Here is a 23548-nt window from a genome sequence, read left to right as displayed (position 1 = left end):
ACAGAACCATGTCCTCTTGCAAACAGAGGAGGCATATGCCACCTGTAAAACATCTTGTATGTGTTCTCCTTGAAATTAACCGATTTTGTAAGCTTTATATTATTTTGCCATATTTGCAACCATTGATCAATATCAATATTATGTCCTATATTTTTTGGCCCACCTAATCATACATTCTTTAACCATCTCGTCTTCCATTTTAATTTCTAACAAATAATTAAATATTTTCTTGATTATTTTATCTTTTGAGTCTAACAGGAGTTTATCAAATATCATTTGTTCTGGGTAAAAACCCTCTTATTTTGTCTTTTCTGTACCTGGTTTCCACCTCTGCTCTGGACCACCAGTCTACATATATGTTTTGTGTCTCTAACCCTTCTTTAGACCTTAACTCACATTCACCTGTTCATGAACTATTATGATACTATTTATTTTTGGAGTGAGCACTGTATTAAGAAAAATCTAGAGTCAGTGCCATCACACTTTCCCAGCATCAGGGTCTTTTCCAGGGAGTCTTTTCTTCTCATTAGATGGCCAAAGTACTGGAGCCTCAGCTTCAGGATCTGTCCTTCAAGTGAGCATTCAGGGTTGATTTCCTTTAGAACTGATAGGTTTGTTCTCCTTGCAGTCCAGGGGATTCTCAAGAGCCTCCTCCAGCACCACAATTCAAAGGCATCAATTCTTCGGCGGTCTGCTTTCTTTATGGTCCAGCTCTCACTTCCATACATCACGACAGGAAAAACCATAGCTTTGACTATTCGGACTTTTGTTGGCAAGGTGATGTCTCTGCTTTTCAAGATGCTGTCAAGATTTGTCATCGCTTTCCTCCCAAGAAGAAGGCGCCTTTTAATTTCAGGGCTGCTGTCTCCATCTGCAGTGATCATGGAGCCCAGGAAGATAAAATTTGACACTGCCTCCATATCTTCCCCTTCTATTTCCAGGGGGGTGATGGGACCAGCGGCCATGATCTTAGTTTTTTTGATGTTGAGTTTCAGACCGTTTTTTGCACTCTCCTCTTTCACTCTCATTACAAGGTTCTTTAATTCCTCCTCACTTTCTGCCATCAGAGTGGTATCATCTGCATATCGGAGGTTGTTGATATTTCTTCCGGCAATCTTAATTCCGGCTTGGGTTTCTTCCAGTCCAGCCTTCCGCATGATGTATTCTGCATATAAGTTAAATAAGCTGGGGGACAATATACAGCCTTGCCGTACTCCTTTCCCAATTTTGAACCACTCAGTTGTTCCATGACCAGTTCTAACTGTTGCTTCCTGTCCCACATATAGGTTTCTCAGGAGACAGATAAAGTGGTCAGGCACTCCCATTTCTTTAAGAACTTGCCATAGTTTGCTGTGGTCCACACAGTCAAAGGCTTTCGCATAGTCAATGAAGCAGAAGTAGATATTTTTCTGGAACTCTCTGGCTTTCTCCATAATCCAGCGCAAGTTAGCAATTTGGTCTCGAGTTCCTCTGCCTCTTCGGAATCCAGCTTGTACTTCTGGGAGTTCTCGGTCCACATACTGCTGAAGCCTACCTTGCAGGATTTTGAGCATAACCTTGCTAGCGTGTGAAATGAGTGCAATTGTACGGTAGTTGGAGCATTCTTTGGCACTGCCTTTCTTTGGGATTGGGATGTAGACTGATCTTTTCCAATCCTCTGGCCACTGTTGAGTTTTCCAAACTTGCTGGCATATTGAATGTAGCACCTTAACAGCATCATCTTTCAAGATTTTAAATAGTTCAACTGGAATGCCATCACCTCCACTGGCCTTGTTGTTAGCCAGGCTTTCTAAGGCCCACTTGACTTCGCTCTCCAGGATGTCTGGCTCAAGGTCAGCAACTACATTGTCTGGGTTGTCCGGGATATCCAAATCTTTCTGATATAATTCCTCTGTGTATTCTTGCCACCTCTTCTTGACGTCTTCTGCTTCTGTTAGGTCCCTCCCATTTTTGTCTTTTATCATGTTCATCTTTGCGCAAAATGTTCCTCTAATATGTCCAATTTTCCTGAACAGATCTTTGGTCTGTCCTTTTCTGTTATCTTCCTCTATTTCTTTGCATTGTTCATTTAAGAAGGCCCTCTTGTCTCTCCTTGCTATTCTTTGGAAGTCTGAATTGAAGTTTCTGTAACTTTCCCTATCTCCCTTGCATTTTGCTTCCCTTCTCCTCTCTGCTATTTCTAAGGCCTTGTTGGACAGCCACTTTGCTTTCTTGCATTTCCTTTTCTTTGGAATGGTTTCCGTTGCTGCCTCCTGGACAATGTTACGAGCCTCTATCCAAAGTTCTTCAGGCACTCTGTCCACCAAATCTAGTTCCTTAAATCTGTTCTTTACTTCCACTGTGTATTCATAAGGGATTTGGTTTAGATTATACCTGAGTGGCCCAGTGGTTTTTCCTAATCTCTTCAGTCTAAGCTTGAATTTTGCTATGAGAAGCTGATGATCAGAACCGCAGTCAGCTCCAGGTCTTGTTTTTGCTGACTGTATAGAGCTTCTCCATCTTTGGCTGCAGAGAATATAATCAATCTGATTTCGATATTGCCCATCTGGTGATTTCCATGTATAGAGTCGCCTCTTGTGTTGTTGGAAAAGAGTGTTTGTGATGACCAGCTTATTCTCTTGACAAAACTCTATTAGCCTTTGTCCTGCTTCGTTCTGAACTCCAAGGCCAAACTTCCCTGTTGTTCCTTTTATCTCTTGGCTCCCTACTTTAGCATTCCAGTCCCCTAGAATGAGAAGAACATCTTTCTTTGGTGTCAGTTCTAGAAGGTGTTGTAAATCTTCATAGAATTGTTCAATTTCAGTCTCCTCAGCAATGCTGGTTGGTGCATAAACTTGGATTATTGTGATGATGAATGGTCTACCTTGGATTTGTATTGACATCATTCTATCATTTTTGAGATTGTATCCCATTACAGCTTTCCCCACTCTTTTGTTGACTATGAGGGCTACTCCATTCCTTCTACGGGATTCTTGCCCACAATAGTAGATATGATAATCATCTGAGCTGAATTCCCCCATTCCTGTCCATTTTAGTTCACTGATGCCTAGGATGTCGATGTTTATTCTTGCCATCTCCTGTTTGACCACCTCCAGCTTCCCAACGTTCATAGATCTTACATTCCAGGTTCCTATGCAGTATTTTTCTTTGCAGCATTGGATTTTCCTTTCACTTCCAGGCACGTCCACAGCTGAGCGTCCTTTCGGCTTTGGCCCAACCACTTCATTAGCTCTGGAGCTACTTGTACTTGTCCTCCACTCTTCCTCAGTAGCATGTTGGACGCCTTCCGACCTGAGGGGCCCATCTTCCAGCGTCATATCTTTTAGCCTTTTGTTTCTGATCATGGGGTGTTCTTGGCAAAGATACTGGAGTGGCTTGCCATTTCCTACTCCAGGTGGATTGCGTTTAGTCGGAACTCTCCACTATGTCCTGTCCGTCTTGGGTGTCCCTGCACGGCATAGCCCATAGCTTCTCTGAGTTACTCAAGCCCCTTCGCCACGACAAGGCAGCAATCCATGAAGGAGCCTGATACTGTATATGCCCCATATTATTTCACTTCCCCCTGGTCTGAATGGTTTGTTAGATGGACAAAGGATGGAGGTGAGTGAAAATCCTACTTCTGCAGTCCTTCTCCACCCATTGTCATGGGTGTTAACAGTCGTTAACAGTGGTCTTTCTGGAGACAGATGAAGCGCAGCATGATAAATAGGAGACAGATTGTGTCTAACAGGGGGACGTGAAACCAACACAGAGGATATATCAGGGGTCTCCTACCAATTCTCCTCAGACTGAAGAAGCTACTTGGATGAGTAGTGAAATGTTTCGACCTAAGAAGAAAGAAGTCTAATTGTCACGACTCAACTTCCAGGTTGATGACTGAGAATCTTCACAGATATATCCCCAGATGTTGCATTATTTCACAACAATGATTGTTATCTCCAAAGTAGTAGGTAAGAGGTGACCCCATTACTTGTAACACGTTACTTCACAACCAAGGTGTATCACAAGCACAATTTAACTGGATAAACTCCCTCTTTTCCAAGCAAATCTGCTTTCGGCCCATAGGTTCCATGTGACAGAGAACTATTCTTTTCTTCAAAGCATCTTCTGTTTGAAGACTGGGCCAATCCAAGTTGAGTTTGAAGATAAAGGATCCTAAGCAGGTTGGGCAACCACCTTGATGTTACCACCAGAACATTCTCAGCAAGAAAAAGATAACACCCGGCAAAACTACATGAAAAAAAAATCTGATAAAGGTAGGTTAAAATAGGACAAAAGACAAACATGAAATGTTTTGCTTCAATAGCAAGAATGAAGACTGGTGTATATGTCAAAATACTTCATTTTTGGTCTGTGCTTTATTTTAACCTAACTTTGTACAATCATTTCATACACTGTTTAATTTATTGTTGGTGGGGATACTACCAAGTGCATTGCAACATCAATTCATTACTTCATCAGAAAATTGGGGATCCAATTGAACAGGAATATAGGTCACTTGGTCACAATCTTGCCAGCCACTGTAAGATGTGGGATATATCCAGCTACATTGCAATAGTTCCATATAAATAAGTATACAGTATATACATTTTATACAAATTTGTATCCTCTTTTTTTCTCCTGTCTTGATGCTTGTTGTCTCTCTCTCCCTCCCTCCCTCCCTCCCTCTCTCTTAATCCTCAATTCCTTTAAAGCAAAGGTGAGAAATCATTGCCCACCAGATGTTTTTGTCCCACAGCTCACATCAGCCAGAGCCAGCAATAAACAAGAGGTTGTCATTCTAAAACATCTGACTGTTTTTGCTATCCTCAGCTGGGCAGACGCCCTCTCCACCATTCGATATCTCTCTCCAAAATAAGAGAGAAAGATTAGGCATTCTCTGAACCTTCCAGCGGCAGCAATTTCACCTTTCATTGAAGTTATATACACTCCAAGGTCCATGTGTAGGTTCTGTACTTTGTTGTTGTTGTTGTTGTTGTTGTTGTTGTTGTTGTTGTTGTTGTTGTTGTTGTTGTTGTTGTTGTTGTTGTTGTTGTTGTTGTTGTTGTTGTTGTCATTTTTCTTCTCCTTTTTTGCATCTTTTGTGGCTGTTGAAGGATTCTGAGAGCAGAGAATTGGCCTCAGACCTGCTGAAGTTGATCACCCCTTTTTAAAAGGCTAGGAATATTCATTCATGATAAAACAGGATTCTCTTGAAAAGACAATAATGCTGGGAAAGGTTGAAGGTAGCAGGAAAAGAGGAAAACCAAGTATGAGATTAATTGACTCCCTAAAGGAACCCACAAAGTTGATTTTGTAAGAGTTGAGCAGGGTTGTTGAGGCCAAGACATTTTAGAGATCACTCATTCACGAGGTAACCATGTTGGGAACAGCTCGATGGCACAACAAGAAGGAAACATTTGCTCCAGATGCTGCAATAAATGAATGTCCCTGGTGTTTTGAGGCAAGATCCCATTTATTGTTGCTAAAAGGCCAAAAAGGGACAGGGCAAAACTCAGCCAGCCAGACCTGCAAGGAACTAGAGGAAATTATCTCTGCGCTAATGAAACAATGAATTAAAGAAATGTGCTTGAAAGATGGGTGCCTCTCTCATATGTGATCTCTCACTCGCTGGTGCATTTTCTCTCTTCCTCTCTCTTCTCATGCACACATCTAGAAGTGACAAGAGGAAGTGTGATGCTTTCAAGAAACAGGGACACTTTTGGTCACTTCCCAGCCATGCCCAATATCCAGGAGGAAGGCACTTAAGATGCAGTCCCTCTCAGAGAGATGCTGTAACAGACTGTGACAGGTTTCCATTAGCGGCACTGTTTTTTCTCACTGCAAATGAAATGGAGCTTGCTTAATCATATTTAATGTGCCTTGAAGACTCAAAGCCCATTCTTCAAGGTAGAAGGACTTCCTGTCGGCCCTGCACAGAAATGGGTAACATAGCTTTCATAAGTATGATTCTCCAAATGTGTGAGATAGTCCTATATATATATATAGGGTTGGTCTACCTGGATCAAGGATGGACCAGCCCCCTCCTGAATGCTGCCTCTTCTAGTTTGAAGGAAGTGTGTACTGCAGGCTTTGTAGAGCAGACCTCTAGGCTAGACTAAAAAGTTAACTTATTTATATAGGATACGTTAAAGTATAAATAAGTTTACTTAATTCAGTACAAGCATAGACACCTGGTCTATGAAGTTTGCAGGTGCATTTTGCACTATTTGGCCTGGGTGCCAAAATCACTACTTTCAGCAACAAACTTAGATTTTTATATTTTTTTTTAGCATTCTTTTGTGTCTCACCCTCCAAAGAGCAAAAGTACAGGGGAAATATACAATGACTGTTTCCTTGTGAATACAATTTGAATCCCTAGTAGGGGAGGAAGAGAAACTTTATTGCTTCCATGGAAGCTGGGCAAGATTTTTTTTTTTGTCTTACTGCAGACAGAAGACGCTCTATTAGATTTACAGGCTGGATTGTTTACACTGAAACCTCATTATATTGCTCCAGATAAACCTCAAAGACACTCATATAAAACTGCTTGACAATGGAGTTTTATTAGAAGTTGATGCCACACTATACAGCAGAAACCTAATTTGATTAGTGGTTTTATTACGTTTATCATGAAAATCTCAAGGAAACATAAATTGTGAAAAGAAATCACCTACACTATAACAGAAAAACACTGATTCTTTATGGAGTTCCCACAGTTTATGATGGGAGGAATGCTCACAGAATCGGAGAGATGGAAAGTACTCAGAGTACTTTTTAAGATACTCTAGTCCAGCCCCTTGCTGAAGTTTGCTTAAAAACAATTTAAAAAATGTTGGACTACTTCCAGTTAAAGAGCTGGAATTGTCAAGGTTTAAACATTATCATGATTTATTATCCTTGTTGTTACTATTATGTTCCATCAAGTCATCTCCAACTATTGGCTACTCTATGAAAAAGTGATCTCCAAAACCTCCTGTCTTCAACAGCTCTGCTCAACGCTGCCAAACTCAAGCCGTGGCTTCCTTTCACGACTCAATCCATCTCATACTTGGTCTTCTTTTTCTGCTGCCCTCAATCTTTCCCAGCATTATTGACTTTTCCAGAGAATCCAGTCTTCTCATGATGTGCCCAAAGTACGACAGCCTCAGTTTCATCATTTTTGCCTCCAGAGATAGTTCAGGCTTGATATGATCTAGGACCCACTTCTTTGTCTTTCCAGTAGTCTAGGGCACTGGTTCTTAACCTCGGGTTACTCAGGAGTTTTGGACTGCAACTCCCAGAAGCCTTCACCACCAGCTGTCTTGACTGGGGTTTCCGGGAGTTGCAGTTCAAAAGCATCCGAGTAACAAAGGTTAAGAACCACTGGTAGGGTATCCGCAAAGCTCTCCTCCAGCACATCTCAAACGAATCAGTTTTTTCCCATCAGCCTTCTTCACTATCTAGCCGTACATGGTGATCAGAAATATAAGAATGTGGATGATCTTGGTCTTGGTCACCAATAACACATCCTTACACTTATTTTGTTTGTTTGTTTGTTTGTTTCCTTCATTGATGCCAAGTTTCAGTCTTCTTTTGATTTCTGGGCTGTAGTCTCCAATTGGACTGGTGAATGAACCAAGTTATGCAAGGTCTTTATTTATTTCAGTTTCTTAATTGTCAACATTAAAGCTGTAGTCATGATTTTTTGACTTTTTGATGTTTAGCTGTAGTCCTGCTTTGGCAGTTTGTTCTTTCGCTTTCCCTAAAAGCCATTTCAAGCAGTCTCTCATTATTTTCTCTCTCCTGCATAGGTTTTCAGTATACTGTCTTCACCTTCTCTTTATTTTCTCTTGGCCTCCATAATTCCTTATTATGATATTATTCATTATTTATTACTTCTATCTTAGTCATTTGAGCCAGTGAGCCACAGGAATTATGTGTGACCTGCAAAGAGCTTAATTAGTTCCTTGCAGTGCCATCCATTGATCTTAATTAGACCAGTAGACAGCCAGGCCAGGAAAGATGTCTCACCTACACATTTTTGAAGTTCAAGATAGATAAAATAAGCCTTTTTTAAAAATCATAGTGGCCCTGATCTGCCTGCACCAAGCACCTTGAAGTCCCAGTGATTTCAACTGAAGACTGAAGGTTAAGCTTTAAAGACAAAGAGACTGGACTTTTGATTCATTGATCCCTATAGTACCTGAAGAATAGTTGCAGGTGGTAGCTTACCATGGTCTCTCTCTCTCTCTCTCTCTTAGGGTTGCCAGACATCCGGCAAAAGGAGGACATGTCCTCCTTTTTAGCTTAATGTCCTTCGTCCGGCAGGCAAAGATAAAAACCTTTAAAATGTCTGGCTTTTGTATATTTTATGTTATAATTTTGGATGGGAGGGGGAGAGGTGGAAGGAACCCCCTCCCCCTGCCACCCACCGCCCACCCCCCATTACCTGCTGCCGGTGCCAGAGCGCAGCCCTCGCCCCCTCCTGCGGCCGTGGCTGTGGCTGCTCAGAGATCCACCATGCCCGCCCAGTCCACATGGAGCCCAGAAAGGCAGCGCAAGTGAAGTGCTGCCTGCGAAGCCAGGCAGGAGCAAGCAGTGCCCGAGCACATCGATGTGAAGGCAAATGCCCAGACTGTGTGTGTTCAAAGTCCCTTTCAGGGACTCCAACTCCCACAATCCCCAGCCTTGAACTTATGACCCTCGGGGGAGAGGAGGCTGCCTCGTTCAGCTTTGCTCAGCGTTGCTTTCTTCCTGCCTGCACCAGAGCCTTGATTGGGCATCCAGATTAGCAAGGTTGCCTCTGAGACTGTGCAGAGTGCGAGTGGCCGGGGACTCCCGCAGCTGGGCGGGGGTGGGTTCAGGTTTATTTGCTTTGCTCCCAATCGGAAGCCGCTGTTTCTTGGTAGGCCCCCTTCCTGTTTGTTAGATGAAACATTCAATACGTCCTCCTCTGTCCTCTTTTTTGTCTTTCTATGTCCTCCTTTTGGTACGCATGTATCTGGCAACCCTACACACACTACCAACATTTCTGTATGATTCAGTAGTCAAAACTCTCACAATTGAACTACTTTTGAGTAGAGGCTTTGCTCCATCCACAAACTCATCAAAAAGAGGTGAGCACAGCTATCTGGAAGGTACACTCTGACGCTCTGAGGCCACAAGTCACTGCTCCTAGTTATCTGTTGTAACCTCTTTTTAAGACAGAATTTGGAGGTGAAAGCTGTTTAAGAATCCAGGACAATATCTGCTGGATCACACCAAAGGCTTACAGAGGGTTAAACAGTGGTCAAACAGATGCCCAGATAAGCCCCCTTCTAGAGTATAGAGGACAATTGCATCCATTTGCTTATGTTCTACAGTGCTATCTAGTTTCGTAGGTAGGAGGGATGAGACTTTTTGTGTTTAGCAAAAATAAAAGACATTACAGGACAAATCTTTTTCCTTTTATTGATTCTGAGAAGAGAGCTTCTAAACCACAAATGATTCATATGAATGAATGCAAGGAACACAAAAGTTTGCATTTTCAAGTTTCTCTCTTTCATTTAACCCCCTTTCACCCGTTGTATGACCTTTCTTTCACCCTTTAGCCCTTTGTATTCACCAATTAGGGACGTGGTGGCGCTGTGGGCTAAACCACAGAAGCCTCTGTGCTGCAGGGTCAGAAGACCAGATGTTGTAAGATCGAATCCACACAACGGAGTGAGCTCCCATCGTTTTTTTGTCCCAGCTCCTCGCCAACCTAGCAGTTTAAAAGCATGTAAATGCGAATAGATAAATAGGTACCATCTCGGTGGGAAGGTAAAACGGCGTTCCCTAGTCACGCTGGCCACGTGACAACGGAAACTGTCTTCGGACAAGCGCTGGCTCTACGGCTTGAAAACCGGGATGAGCACTGCCCCCTAGAGTTGGACACGACTGGACTAAAAATGTCAAGGGGAACCTTTACCTTTAGCTTTATTCACCAATTGCTTGACAAATTTTCATCTAGGAAGAGGGCAAGGGATTTTGAAGCTGTACTCCAGTGACGAGTGTTCTTTTTTGCTTTCATTTTTTCCTTGTGAGTGGGTAACTGTGTGCTGAGCAACTACTGCCCTGAATCCCAGATGCCTGCCTGCCTCCATCATGGATCGTTAATTTTTGGGCTTTTTTCCCTTCCATTTTTTGTTGGGGGGGAGAGAGATTTCCCTGTATTTCTCTGGATTATTTTCCACTGCTGCCAGACAGTTACTTGTGTCAGTATGCCTCCTTGGGATTATTTTTTTGATTTCGCCTCACTAATTTCATTGGTGGTATTCTTCCCTCTTTGGTGGGATGATGGTGATTATGATGATTGCCTGAGCCTGGCCTGCCTGCCTCTTTCCCCCACATTTTAGGAGTTTGTTGGAGTAAAACTCTCTGAAACTCTTTATTGGTTTGTTTGCTTGCTTGCTTTGCTTGGGAACATGATCCACTTGTGACCAGGATCTCTGTGTGCATTTTTTTTATTATGCTAAATTGCCTTCCTGTGATGAAAGAGGGTGCTTTCCCTGTTTGTCAGTTTTTGTTAATTTACTGTGTATTTATTATGTTAAAGAGGTACATTTCGGTGGATTTTTAAATGACTTTTCTTTCTCATATACCGTTGTCTGCTTTTGGAGTAGATTAATTCTGTTGTCTAGCCTCTATTTTTTTTTCTTGGATAATGTTAAGGGTTCTTTACAGTTTTTAGAGTGCTAGAAAACACAAATAGGAAACCTGATATGAAAGAAACCAAAAGAGGCTTTCCCTTTCATGTAAAATGAAAGGATTTGTACATGAAAAATATGAAAATGACCAAGGAGCTCCCTTCAAAGAACCTGAATTAAAGGATTTATGAAAAATGTCACTGGGCACATCTCTAGTAGATAGCACTTTCTGACTATCCCTTTTGACTATCCCTTTTGCCTGTTAGTGGCTCTCCAAAGTCAATGGTGGTGTATCTGAGAATGTGTACCTTTCCTCCCTCAACAACTAACTAGGTTCTAGGGTAAGGACTAAAAGCTCCCAATGCCTCTTTTTTTTTTTTAAATGATAGTCACCGTCTCTTCTCAATATCAAATTAGTTTTTATATTCAGCAGAACTTGCTTGATAGTCCCTTGAATAATTAATAGAAGTAATTTTATGCTTTATTATTAGCCCAACTACACAGCAGGATGAAGCATGCAATGAATGTTACTATTGGGCAGTAGGTAATGAATTCCTGCAATATTTCCTCAATAAATAAGTTAGTGTTTTGGATAGATTATTCACTCAGCTCTGTTTAATTGGGAAATGTCACAGTCAGTTTTAGTAATTTGCAGTTGCATTATAAAGTTTAAAGCTGTGTCAGATACTTCTAAAAAGAGAAGTGTCATTAGACTATGGGCTCCATAAACAGGTTTTTGTGCATGCACACAACAAACAGAACATAAAAATTACTTTGTTATGGATATATCTTTGCATTTGCATTAAAGCACAAATGTCACACGCTCCTCACCTCCCCAAGTAACTTGAGATTGACTCCTTAGAAAAGAAAAAGCACTGGAGATCTAAGATGTCTTATTTGCAACAATACAAAGCAAACAGCTATTCCAAACCTAATGTCCCCGAATGTGTCGGACCCTCAACATCTGAAGTACACCTGGTAAAACTCTTCCACACAGTTGTTGAAGAAAGGAACCTGCCCTGATATTCATGTGGTTACCCCATCTCCAGATGCTGGAGTAAAACTCTCTGAATCTCTTACTACCAACAATGCTGGGGCTAAAGCTGATGGGGGTTGCAGGCCAAAAAATCTGGAGGACCAGAGACTTCCCACCCCTCATTTTGGAACAACCATCAGTCCGAATGGACTGCAGGCAAAAAATCAGAAGACTGAGTCATGGAAAGGCAGCTATGAAGAAACTAGAAAAGATACTCAAGTGCAAATATGCCACTGAAGATCACGGTTATCATACAGGTGTGAAAGCTGGACATCAAAGAATGAAATTAATAATTGTAAACATGGCACTGGAGGAAACCTTTATGGATACTTTGAACTGCCAGAAAGACAAAGAAGTGAGTTCTAGATCAAATCAAATCTGAACTCTCCCTAGAAGCAAAAAATGACTAACCTATCAAGCCAACATTATGAGAAGAGAGGATTCAATGGGACAAAAAAATAAGTCTGAGGAAAGTTGGAGGCAATAGGAAAAGAGGCAGGCCATATAATGGATGGAATGACTCATATTAGAATATTCCCACACAAGTGGCATTAATGAGGGTCCAGCCCCATGGGATGGGATGGTCCACTCACCGATCCACTGCAGACGCGGACGGCGGGATTCTACGAATGGCTCCGTAGCGTGCGATCCACTCACCACTCTTTGACCTTGCAGCGAGGCTTGTTCTCCTGACTCCTGCCAGGAGTGGTGAGCGGATCATGCGCTGCAGAGCTATTCATAGAATCGAGCCATCTGTGTCTGTGGCAAACCAGTGGCTGGACTGTCTGGCCCCATGAAGCTGGACCCTCATTAATGCCACCTCTGTGGGGATATTCGTATACGAATACCCCCATCTCTAGACTCAATCGCTGAAATCCTGGTGTGCAGCTCTGCCTAAGCAACATGATGCAGCAGTGTTAAAGAAAATCATGTTAGGGTGGTCTTGCTAGCCACAAAATACTTCAACATGCATGTTGCACAAGAGTCATGATTTCAGCCACATGATCAACTATATAATCTGACTGCACAATGCTGGTTGCATGGGAATAATGGCCAGCATGCTTATGCTGGCATAATTTTCATTACACCAGAATGTACAGCATGTCCACCAATGAAGGAAGCCATAGTCTTAAGTTTGCAAGAACTGCACAAAGTTGTTGCTGACAGGGCTTTTTTGAAATCGATAATTCATAGCATCACCATAAGTGGGAAGCAACTTGATTGCATGAAAAAACAAAAAAAAGGTTCCAGAACATTGGGTCCCTTGTTGGGAGAAATGCGGCATATAAATGAAACTGATAAATAAATAAAACTAATAATAAATAAACTTTTGAGGGTGCAGTCATAAGGTGAAAGACTTAAAGTAAAGCTTTGAGTAATGGTGATATATTTAACCACACCAGGAGAAAGAAAATGCATGGATCTCAAGGTGTTTTTGGAGTGCAAACCCTGTGATCCCTTACCCTTGCTCATCCTAGCCAGGGCCAACAGGAGTGGCAGTTCAACATCTCTACGCAGGGGTCTCAAACATGCAGCCCGGGGGCCATTTGCGGCCTGCCGGATGATTGTGGCCCCCAACTTGCCTGCCCCCCCAAAGTGCCCACGCATCCTCTGCTGTCAAGAGCACCTGTGGGGCCCCTGCCCCATTCTGTTTAATTTCGCAGGTACCGGTGGGGACTTTTCTCCTTTGGCAAGGAGAATTCTGTGAGGATTGTTCTTTAAATTTTATGTCTTGCCCTCCTCCCCACCCCGCTAGGCGGTTGCCAGTGCTCCCTCCCTTCTCCACTTCATCCTGCTGCTGGTGGTGATGGTGGTTGTGAAGAAGGAGCCGGAGGTGGTTGTGGCCAGCGACGAGGGCTCGTCCACCCCTCCTCCTCCTTGGAGTCCCAGCTGGGCTAAGGAAACTCCTAGGCGGCTTCCTCGGGCTCTTGCTCCACTTGGCGGAAAATCTGATGCAGCCCAGCCTCACCCAGACTCTGCCTCTAGCGGCCCCCAGGTAAATTGAGTTTGAGACCCCAGCATATTCCCCATTGTTAGCCAGACATGGCAGCAAAGGGTAGAAAGATAGATTCACTGCATTTTTCTCCACACAACTGTGCTTTTTGTGAGCTTAGGGTACAGGGTGGTGGCTTTTGAATCGCAGCTTTCTAGCTTCAGTTGAAACAGAAAAGCAAAGCTCTCTTGTTTACTCATGAATGCAATTCCACACAGAGGATTAAGCAAAGCGTTTCTAAAAAGGTCTGAATGTGGACCAAATTGATTTTCCACTTATGGGAGAACTCTCCGCTGAGATTCCAACAAGTGAAAAAGCTTATTTTTTCCCCTAGATTTCGTTTTGATTTCTGTCAACATCCTTATTCCTTACAATCACACGAATGATATATGGTCTGGGAATTCCATGCAAACACAAGACAGGGTAGTGATAACCTACAACATGCAAAATCTCCTTGGTGAGTATCTTGACACATATTTAAAGCAAGAGTTGACAAAATGCAGCCCATAAACCACTTGTGGCCTCTATCAGGCCTCCAATACAGTCTCTCCAAAGGTGTATGTGGGGGTGCCTTGAATATAAAACCATCCATTACACCAATATTAAGCCTTTTTTTTAAAATGAGGGCCTGTAATTCAGAAGGTCAGGCAGAATCTAGCATTTGCCCATCCGAAATGAAAGGGAAAATGTCAGTTGAGAGCCCCTGATATAGTTTCTAGCTTCATGACACTGAAATTGAATGCAATTGTCCAAATTTATAGAAATCTCTACTCTTAGTCAATAAGGTTCTCATGACAATTTGTGGGCAAAATTTGTTTCAAAAGTCAAGAAAAGGCAAGCAAAAATATCACCTTAATAAAACAACCAAAATTAAAATGATAAAAAAGGGAGCATAATTAACTAAGACAAACAACAAAATGTCCCAGTTGCACTTTAAATCTATCCATTTCTGCAACTGTTCAACCATCCATAAGTGTTCAGTCTTCCAACAATAGCCTTCTAGTTACATTTCAAACCCATCCATATCCCTAAGTGTTCAATCATCCAACAGTCCAGGAAACGCTTTTTTGAAAAACCATCTTAGCCATTTTCTTAAATCAATGTCTGGTGAAATCTTAGAGTTGAACAAGTTAACCACTTGCGAGACAGTTAAGATTTTATTGTCCTCTGTGTTTCTTTCTCCTTTCTTCCAACTTAAAGATGCAAAATAAATTATGCAAAATGTATTTGTGCAGATATTCTCAAGCTCCGTAACAAGGAGAAGCCAGAATTTGAGTTACCTTAATACAGAAGGTTCACCTCTTTTCTTTCTGTTTGATAACAAAATACTGGTATTCACAGAAATTGTCTCTGGTTTCTTCTCAGTAGAAGACCAGAGACTTTAAAGTACAGCTTCTATGACCGAGGAGGGCATCATGCCACACCCAGAGGCATTTTTACACACACACACTCCAAAGATGCCTGCCCTGCTCAACAGCAAAAAAAATGTGGAAATTTTGTTTTGCTCAAAATGTGCTCTTGTGGCCTTGAGGGAATAAAAGAACAATTTTGCTAGGTTTACCATGCCCCATCATTCCGTAGGTGCATTTGTTCCCAATTTTTAAAATGTAAATATTGTTAGCTACTAGAGGGCTCTTGGAATTCCAATTTTTTAACCTACGAAAATTGGTGTTGATTTTAAAAAAACTGCTCTTTAAAATGACTGATTTTCAAAAATAATTAAATTTTAGGGCATGGGGGCCCTAAGGATACTGTAGGATAGCTCAAAACTTCACAGAAGTGTGCCCAAAATACCCTATAGGGCATAAAAGAATTTGGGAATGCTTACAATTTCACAAAACTCTTTTCAGGTGTAGGGTTGCTGAGGGGCTGCATGTGTGCTACATTGCACACCCTAATCTAAAGAAAAACATAACTTGCAACTGATCTAATCACAGTTAGGTATCATGTGATATTCACAGTGTTTTGGGGTAACTATCTCCATTAGGAATGATCAATGGACCCCATGATCATACAAAAGCTTGAATACTTTAATTTTTCTGGACTACAACTACCAGAATCACCCAGCCAGCACGGCCAAAATGGTCAACCCACCCACCTTGCCTTTGGCTAGTGGCAGGATACAAATGCAAAGAAATGAACAAGTTCTATTTAAAAAATTAATTATTAATCAAGTGTTACTATTATGAGGCTGACAGACCAAGATGAGAACATTAAAGTGGCCCTGAAAGGAAGCCACTAAATGCAGGGTGGGACTCAATAGTTAATTAATTGTTAATCAACTATTAAGAGTTAACTTTCTGAAAGTTAATAGAATGAAAAGCCTAGTGACATAACAAAAAAGAAGAAGCTACATTAAAGGAAAATCAGACTTAAAAATGTTTTCCAGAATAATTGTTTTAAAAGGGAAATACGGCTGAGGTACAGTTTTACATGCTGTTTGTCCATTTTTTTGCCTAAAGAGATTGGAGTACAGGCAGCCTAATTTGGATGACTGGATGAGTACCTTAGAATATTTTGGATCAGGTATGGGAATCATATTGTTGAACTACATTTTCCATCCCTACCTGCTGATGAGAACTGGAATCCAATGACAGCTGGAGGCTGCACATTCTGTGTCTTCTAGACAAACATTCTAGAATATGTTATCTTGCTTTCTGAAAGGTGTGGGTCAAATTATGTCAATGCTCCAACACCTGGATTGTTTCTTATATTGCAATTCTATACAACATTTACTGAGCCGTCTCATAGGTTCAGTGGATTTTACTGCCAGGTAAGCAGGCATAAGAAAGGAGACTTCGCATTTCCCACCCAAAATTCAAGACGTTGGGCCTTCCATTGAGAGCTCTTGGTTCTTATACACGGTACCTTTGAGTTCTGAAATAAGTTAGGGGCAACAGAATAAAGAGGCAGATCAGGGAAAATCCTTCTTGTGTTTGTTCATGTCCGACTGGTTCCAAATGATCTTATATTGCATTTCTTTTAAACTGATTAAATATTCAAAATTTACATCTCTACATATAAATGTATACAAATTTAAGCTGTCTCTTCTTCTTTTGGTACTGCATAACTGGCCCCCTTCTTGATTCTATACTTATCTTGGATCACAGTAGAACTCACGGTAGAAAAGTTGATGAGCAAATTCAAGACATGTAGTTGCATGCTTTTGTTTTGGAGGAGTACATGGTTATAGCAACTTTCTGAAAGCCATGAAACTCATTAAATAGGTAAGTTATGCATGCTTGGCCTTGAATTTTTTTTTATTTTAAAGCTGCTATATTTTAATTGACATCTCAGAACAGAATGGGCCACATTGTCTAGTAAAACAGTAAGATCCAGTGATGGAATGGTTTGTCACATTGCATCTGACCTCTGGAATCTTCTTGCGGAAAAACATCAAGAGTATAAATTACAATAGGAAAAGGTGAAAATGTATCTTGGATTTGAAAAAAACAAAACAAAAACAAAATCGGGCTATTGTAAACTAGCCTACCTAGGCAAGAAAATTATACCTTTCACCAAGTTATTGCTGTGAATAATGGCAGAGGGAGAAAAATAGCATAACCCCAAGGAAGCCAGCCAACAGGAACACTTAAATCGTGGAGTATAAGTAGAATCTCAGATCCGAGTCAGATTTGAAAGTGCCAAGGAGGGTTTCATGACACACCAAAGAGTATAGAGAAACAAAATGTAACTGATTCCCATCTTGTAAAGGAAAACCAAAACAGAAACAAAAAGGAAAAGGATTGTGGCACATTTATGGGTTTTATTTATAATAACTATCTCTCACTTGCTGGTCAGTTGGAGCGCTTTCAGATAATAGATGATTATCTTCTAGCAGATGCCTTAGAAGAATTTGGTGCATATTATGATTAGAGATGGGCACAAACTGTGAAAATGGTGGCTCGTGATGGTTCGGGGGGGGGGGGGGGTCCACAAACTGCAAACATTCCAATAAAATGAACTATTTTGTGGTTTGTGTGATTCAGGATTTCTGGGAGTAGTAGAACAGCCCCCATGTCGGTTAGAGATGCCAAAGTCACAGTGAGACGTCAGCTGCCTCATATCTCCACCCTTTCCAAGTTTGGTGAAGTTTGGATTGGGGGGCATCCAGATTATTCTCCTCCAAAGCAGATCCCTCCCAAGCAGGGAAGCGCTCTTTAGCAGTGGGATTGGACAAAATTAAATGAGTGGTTCATGTGAGGGAACTTGAAACACAAGAGTTACTCATCATGAAGTGGACTGAGGAGGGAACAGAAAGGAGGCAGACATGGGAAGAGGATGGAAGAGCAAAATAATGCTCAGCCCTCTGCCTCTGATGGCGGCCAGGCTGGGGCTGGGTCAGGAAGGAGGTAAAAAAAACCCTCCCAGAAGACATATACACCTCCCTGGCTGGGAGAGGTTTTTTAGAAATTAAAAATAAAAGCTGCTGCAAGCAATTTCTTCAAAGTTCTTCAGACCCTCCCTAAATTACTGTATCTATCTCACATGATGCAACAACAAATGGACCAGCTAGCTAAGTATCTTCTTCTCACTCTGGCTGATGCACAACCACCCGCTGAGCTGCCCAGATCTTGGAAACCTACTCCCAGAGAGCAGACTTAGCGCTCCATATTTGACTGCCTAACATGACAATCAATCCTACACAAAGTCTTCTCTAGGTCTACTCCAGTGTTGCCGAGGGAATTGATTGACTGGCACCAGACTGTCTGGCCAGAGATGACACACCCAAAAATGAAGCATACAAATTGCCAACACCAATAATAGTTTGGGATTTCATTTCATTTGGGACAGGCACATTTCCCAAACGGGTCATTTCATGGTTTGTTTTCGGGGGGCACTTGATGGGGTTTTTCTTTGCTTCATGCCCATCTCTAATTACGATACGAAATATGAGCCATCTTAGAAAAAGGCAGACACCTAAGAAACTTCAGGTTGCCCGGAAAGGCATTCAACTAGATCACTGGTTCTTAACCTTTGTTACTCAGATGTTTTTGGACTGCAACTCCCAGAAGCCTTCACCATCAGCTCTGCTGGCTGAGGTGTCTGGGAGTTGCAGTTCAAAAACACCTGAGTAACAAAGGTTAAGAACCACTGAACTAGATCACTGTGTTGCACCCAGACACCCAGGTGTTACTTTGGGCTGTAGGCATCCTTCGGTCTTAAGAGACTATGGTAATGTGCTCTGAACAGAGCTCTTGGAACAGTATCTAGTGTGGCTGAGAAGGCCAATTTGAAAGTGACCATCCCTTCCACTCTGAAGACAAATACAATCTGTCCCCTGTCCAGCTCCCTGATTTTGCTGCTTTCGGGAATGCCTCTTTGCCTCGGTCTGCTGAACAAGTGTCTCTTCAAATTGGGAGAGGCCGTGATGTACTGCCTGCCTCCAGGCTGAACGATCCGATATCAGGGTTTCCCATCTGTTGAGGTCTATTCCTGAAGCCTTCAGATCCCACTTGCAGATATCCTTGTATTGCAGCTGTGGTCTCCCTCTGGGGCACTTTCCCTGCACTACTTCTTCATACAGGAGATCTTTTGGAATCTGATCATCAGCCATTCTCACAACATGCCCAAGCCAACACAGACGTTGCTGTTTTAGTAATGTATACACGCTGAAAATTCCAGCTCTATCTAGGACTACTCTATTTGGAACATTGTCCTGCCAGGTGATACCAAAAATGCATCGGAGACCACACATATGAAATGGGTTCAGCTTCCTCTCCTGCCGTGCACAAAGGGTCCAGGACTCATTGCAGTACAGGAGTGTGCTCAGGACACAGGCTCTATAGACCTGGATCTTGACGATATATGCTCTCAGCTTCTTATTAAGCCATACTCTCTTTGTAAGTATAGAGAACATGGTAGCTGCTTTGCCAATGCATTTATCCAGCTCAACATCTAGGGAGAGAGTACTTTGGGCTACATGCTGACCTATAAGAGACACTGCCAAAATACAAATAAATGTATCTCCTCAAAGAACATTTTTTGGAAAAGCTGTGAGGACTCAGCTGGGGTAGACAACCACAAACACTAAGAACTACTGTCTTGGCATATTAGCCTACTCTGCAGACAAATATACCACCTTCTTGTGATATAGTTCCGCCCTTGAAAAGAAGCAATCAGTGAAAACTGTAGAATCATTACTGGTTGCCTGAAGCCAACTCCTATGGTTAAAATTAATTATCTAGCAGGCATTGTACCCAGTGATATACAGAGAGAGGTAGCTGCTAATAGTGAAAGATTCAAACGTCTGCATCAAATGCATATCCATTCCTTAGTTAACATCCTGCTTTCCCAGATTAAAAACAAAGAAAGTTTTTTTCAGAATATCTTTGAATCTTGAAGAAACAGCAGACAATGTCAGAATTCTAATGTCGAAATTACTCATCTCTTAAAATGGATGGAACAGGAAAGGCTAACCCTTGGTCACATAGAGAACTGGATTATTTCGAAGTCACTTAATAGATTACGAAGCAGAGTTGGAAAAACCAAAGTGACTCTAAGAAGATGTTTTATTTTCTGTTTTTTTGCATTGGCATAGCCCCTTGCAAGTGCAGAGTAGAACAGGCAACGATGTCAGTGTACTTTATGCCCCTCAACATATACTATGGAAGACTTGGTGTTAGATGCCCCAAATGCTCCTGATGTTGCCTGTTACTGAACAAACTTAAATGACAAGTTTATTAATTGTCCTGTGGTGCTTCTGACAGAAGCAAAGAAAGACCTTTAAGACAAGGAGATGTATTTCCTATGTGTATCTATGCTCTGAGGCAATATTTTCCTTATTATCAGATATGCTCTTTTTTTAGAAGGTCCATTCCTCTGCAGGATGAGTAGAAGTTATCTTGCAAACCTAAACATTTATTTGTTAGAACATCTTGGAAAGGGGGTTGATTGGAAACGGTTGCAGTCCTATAGCCATTTACTTAGGACCAAGATGCATTGAATTTAGTGCATCTTCTGAAGAGACATGCATATTTCTGGACTGCTAAATTATTTTTGGTTTTTTAAGAAAGACATAAGCCAAAATGGAGCGTACATTATTATCCCTTTCCTCCAAAATCATATATAGGTTCCCAGCATTAAATTTGCAATTAATTATTGTTTAAGAGGAAATATTCCATAGTAAGCAGATGGATTACAGGAGCCTTTCAATTCCAACTGCTGAGTGTTTTTTTTTCTGTCCTGTAGAATGAGTCAGTCCCATACCTCACAATACCCTTTCAATTAGATTTTAATTAATTAAAATTAATGTATCATTTCTAATCCCGGAAAAGAATAGAAACTTTCCCTGCAACAAATATAAAGCAATCAAATAAAACGAATAAACACCAGGCACTAAGCACCATTCTGATATTAAAAGCATTTCTATAAAGCCCTTCATCCAGGTGGGATTTCAAGGTAGCCTTCTGCAAAGAAAAATAATAAAGCAGAACAATAGTGATAGAAGACCAGATAGAACCCAAAAAAGCTCACTTCATTTTGCACAGATTAAAATGATTGGGCAAATAAAAATGTTTTTGCCTGGCAATGAAAACATTGCAATGTGATGCCAGGTGACAGATCTGCCTTGCCTCAGCAGGGCACTAACAGCCAAATCCCACTGCTAAGAAAACTTTCTCTCTTGTAGAGGAATGATAAGGCTACACACACACTTTTTGTGCCTTTTTCGTTCACTTAATAAATGTATCATCCCCTTAAAGGGTTTGGTTTTGTGCCAACACAGCTATCCGTATTGTTGTTAAAGGCTACAACAGAAAAGACTCATTGTGGGCCCTCAAAAGAGGATCTTCAGGCTCAGATACCCATAGGGAACCTGGGATATATATGCATGTTTTCAAATACTCATTTGTCGTATCAGTCTTTATATTTTAGGTGTATGTTTGAAGGGGGAAAAGCAATTTCAAGGTACAAATCTATCATTCTTGGCTTCTTGCCATTTGTCATTTTTCCAGCCCCTTAGCTGATTCTGTCTGCTCATCAGTTTGAGATTCGTGTCCCATTTCTCTTAGTATCCATCTATCCATCCATCTATCAACAGCAAATAGTATTTTATTATAAAAAGTTTTACTCCTTTTTTTGTTTTGTTTATCTGTGTATTAATCTATATATATTGGTTTGGTAGATTGCACCACAAAAATCTGAGACAATTTGAGTAGTGAGACAAAAACATTCTAGGGTGGTACACTGGCTTGGAAAATTCTAATCTGGCTAGTGTGTATCACAAACGTAACAAATTTTCCCCCATCCTTACTTCAGAACATATTTACAGAAAGTTTCTCAGTAGCTCCATGGTCTTAATACATGAATATAAAGGCAGACAAGGGACGTGGTGGCGCTGCAGGCTAAACCGCAGAAGCCTGTGCTGCAGGGTCAGAAGACCAGCAGTTGTAAGATCGAATCCACGTGACGGAGTGAGCGCCCGTTGCTTGTCCCAGCTCCCGCCAACCTAGCGGTTCGAAAGCATGCAAATGCAAGTAGATAAATAGGGACCACCTTCTCGAAGTTGCACTGGCCATGTGACCACGGAAGATTGTCTTTGGACAAAATGCTGGCTCTATGGCTTGGAAACGGGGATGAGCACCGCCCCCTAGAGTTGAACAGGACTGGACAAAAATTGTCAAGAGGAACCTTTACCTTTACCTATAAAGGCAGACATTGAAATGCTTTATGAAACAGCATTTAATAGCAGTGCTTCTCCTTTGGCCATCTCATGAGAAGAGAAGACTCCCTGGAAAAGACCCTGATGTTGAGAAAGTGTGAAGGCAAGAGGAAAAGGGGACAACATAGGACGAGATGGTTGGACAGCGTAATAGAAGCTACCAACATGAATTTGACCAAACTCCGGGAAGCAGTGGAAGACAGGAAGGCCTGACATGCTCTGGTCCATACGGTCTCGAAGATTCGGACATGACTTAACGACTAAACAACAACAACAAAAAAAGCCTTTCTATTAGACCAGTAGTATTGGTGTGTTACCTCTAAGAAATTTATTTCTTTGGACATTGCTGCCTAGAATTCCTCAGCAAGATGGATGCTACTTTAAACAATATACTCTAAAAAGTAAAAAAAAAAAAAAGTATAACATACATAGCTCTTCTACAGGATCCATCTTCAGACAATTAAGAACCGTATATAATTCACATGTGGAGGATTATGGAGGGAGACTCCATCTTAACTGGTAGAGCCTGTGTTCCTAGTCTTCTCCATCAGAATTTAACATATTAAGGTACTCCAGCACAAAACAAATCAACTTATGGTACTTCAACAGAGTTCCAATATAAGAATACAAGTCCAAGGAAACATACACCCCTTCTCTGCTTGATAGACTCTTTCAGGAAGAATTGGTACATTTAGAAGGTGTGAGGAAAAATTTTCTACCTTCAGGGATTCTCTGAGAGCTACATGAATTGCAAACGTATTGGGGAGGGGGGGGGATAAACTGGAAGTGGTTGGAAGTCACTTCTAGTTTGAGGAGAAATAAAAAATAAAAACATGCAGAGGAGACTGTCACCTTTTTTAAAAGGTGAATTGTACCTCCTGAAGGCCTCTGAGGGTGGAAATTCAACTTATTTTCCTGGAATATACTTTAAAAAAATTGGGCAGGGAAGTCTGATAGTGCCAGGGGCTGAAAAAAACAAATAACCAGCCCTCTGGATGTGAGTCATCGGAAAGGATCCTGCAGGCCACACTTTGCACATTGTGTACGAAATGATGGCCTAAGGCTTCTGTAGCTGAAGTCAGTCACCCTACAGTGAGAAACTGTTAGAGCCTGAATGTTCTTAGCTGAATGTGATGTAGCATTATAAAGACCAAAGCCATGCTCACGTTTATGGTTCCTTCTAAAGAGACAAGTGTGCTTCAATTTATGGAGAACAGAGGTGGGCAATT

The 23548-nt window shown here is 41.5% G+C and overlaps 1 protein-coding gene across 9 annotated transcripts in view; it reads right to left on the bottom strand.

The window, feature by feature from the left end:
* IQSEC3 (IQ motif and Sec7 domain ArfGEF 3) overlaps window positions 1–23548 on the bottom strand; it is a 202240-nt gene that overhangs the window by 134238 nt on the left and 44454 nt on the right. The gene's annotated exons all lie outside the window — the stretch shown is intronic.

The sequence above is a fragment of the Pogona vitticeps genome, chromosome 5, assembly GCF_051106095.1.
Source record: "Pogona vitticeps strain Pit_001003342236 chromosome 5, PviZW2.1, whole genome shotgun sequence".
Taxonomy (NCBI): domain Eukaryota; kingdom Metazoa; phylum Chordata; class Lepidosauria; order Squamata; family Agamidae; genus Pogona; species Pogona vitticeps.
Note: the sequence above shows the minus strand (reverse complement) of the source record. Positions and strands in the feature narration are given on the sequence as shown.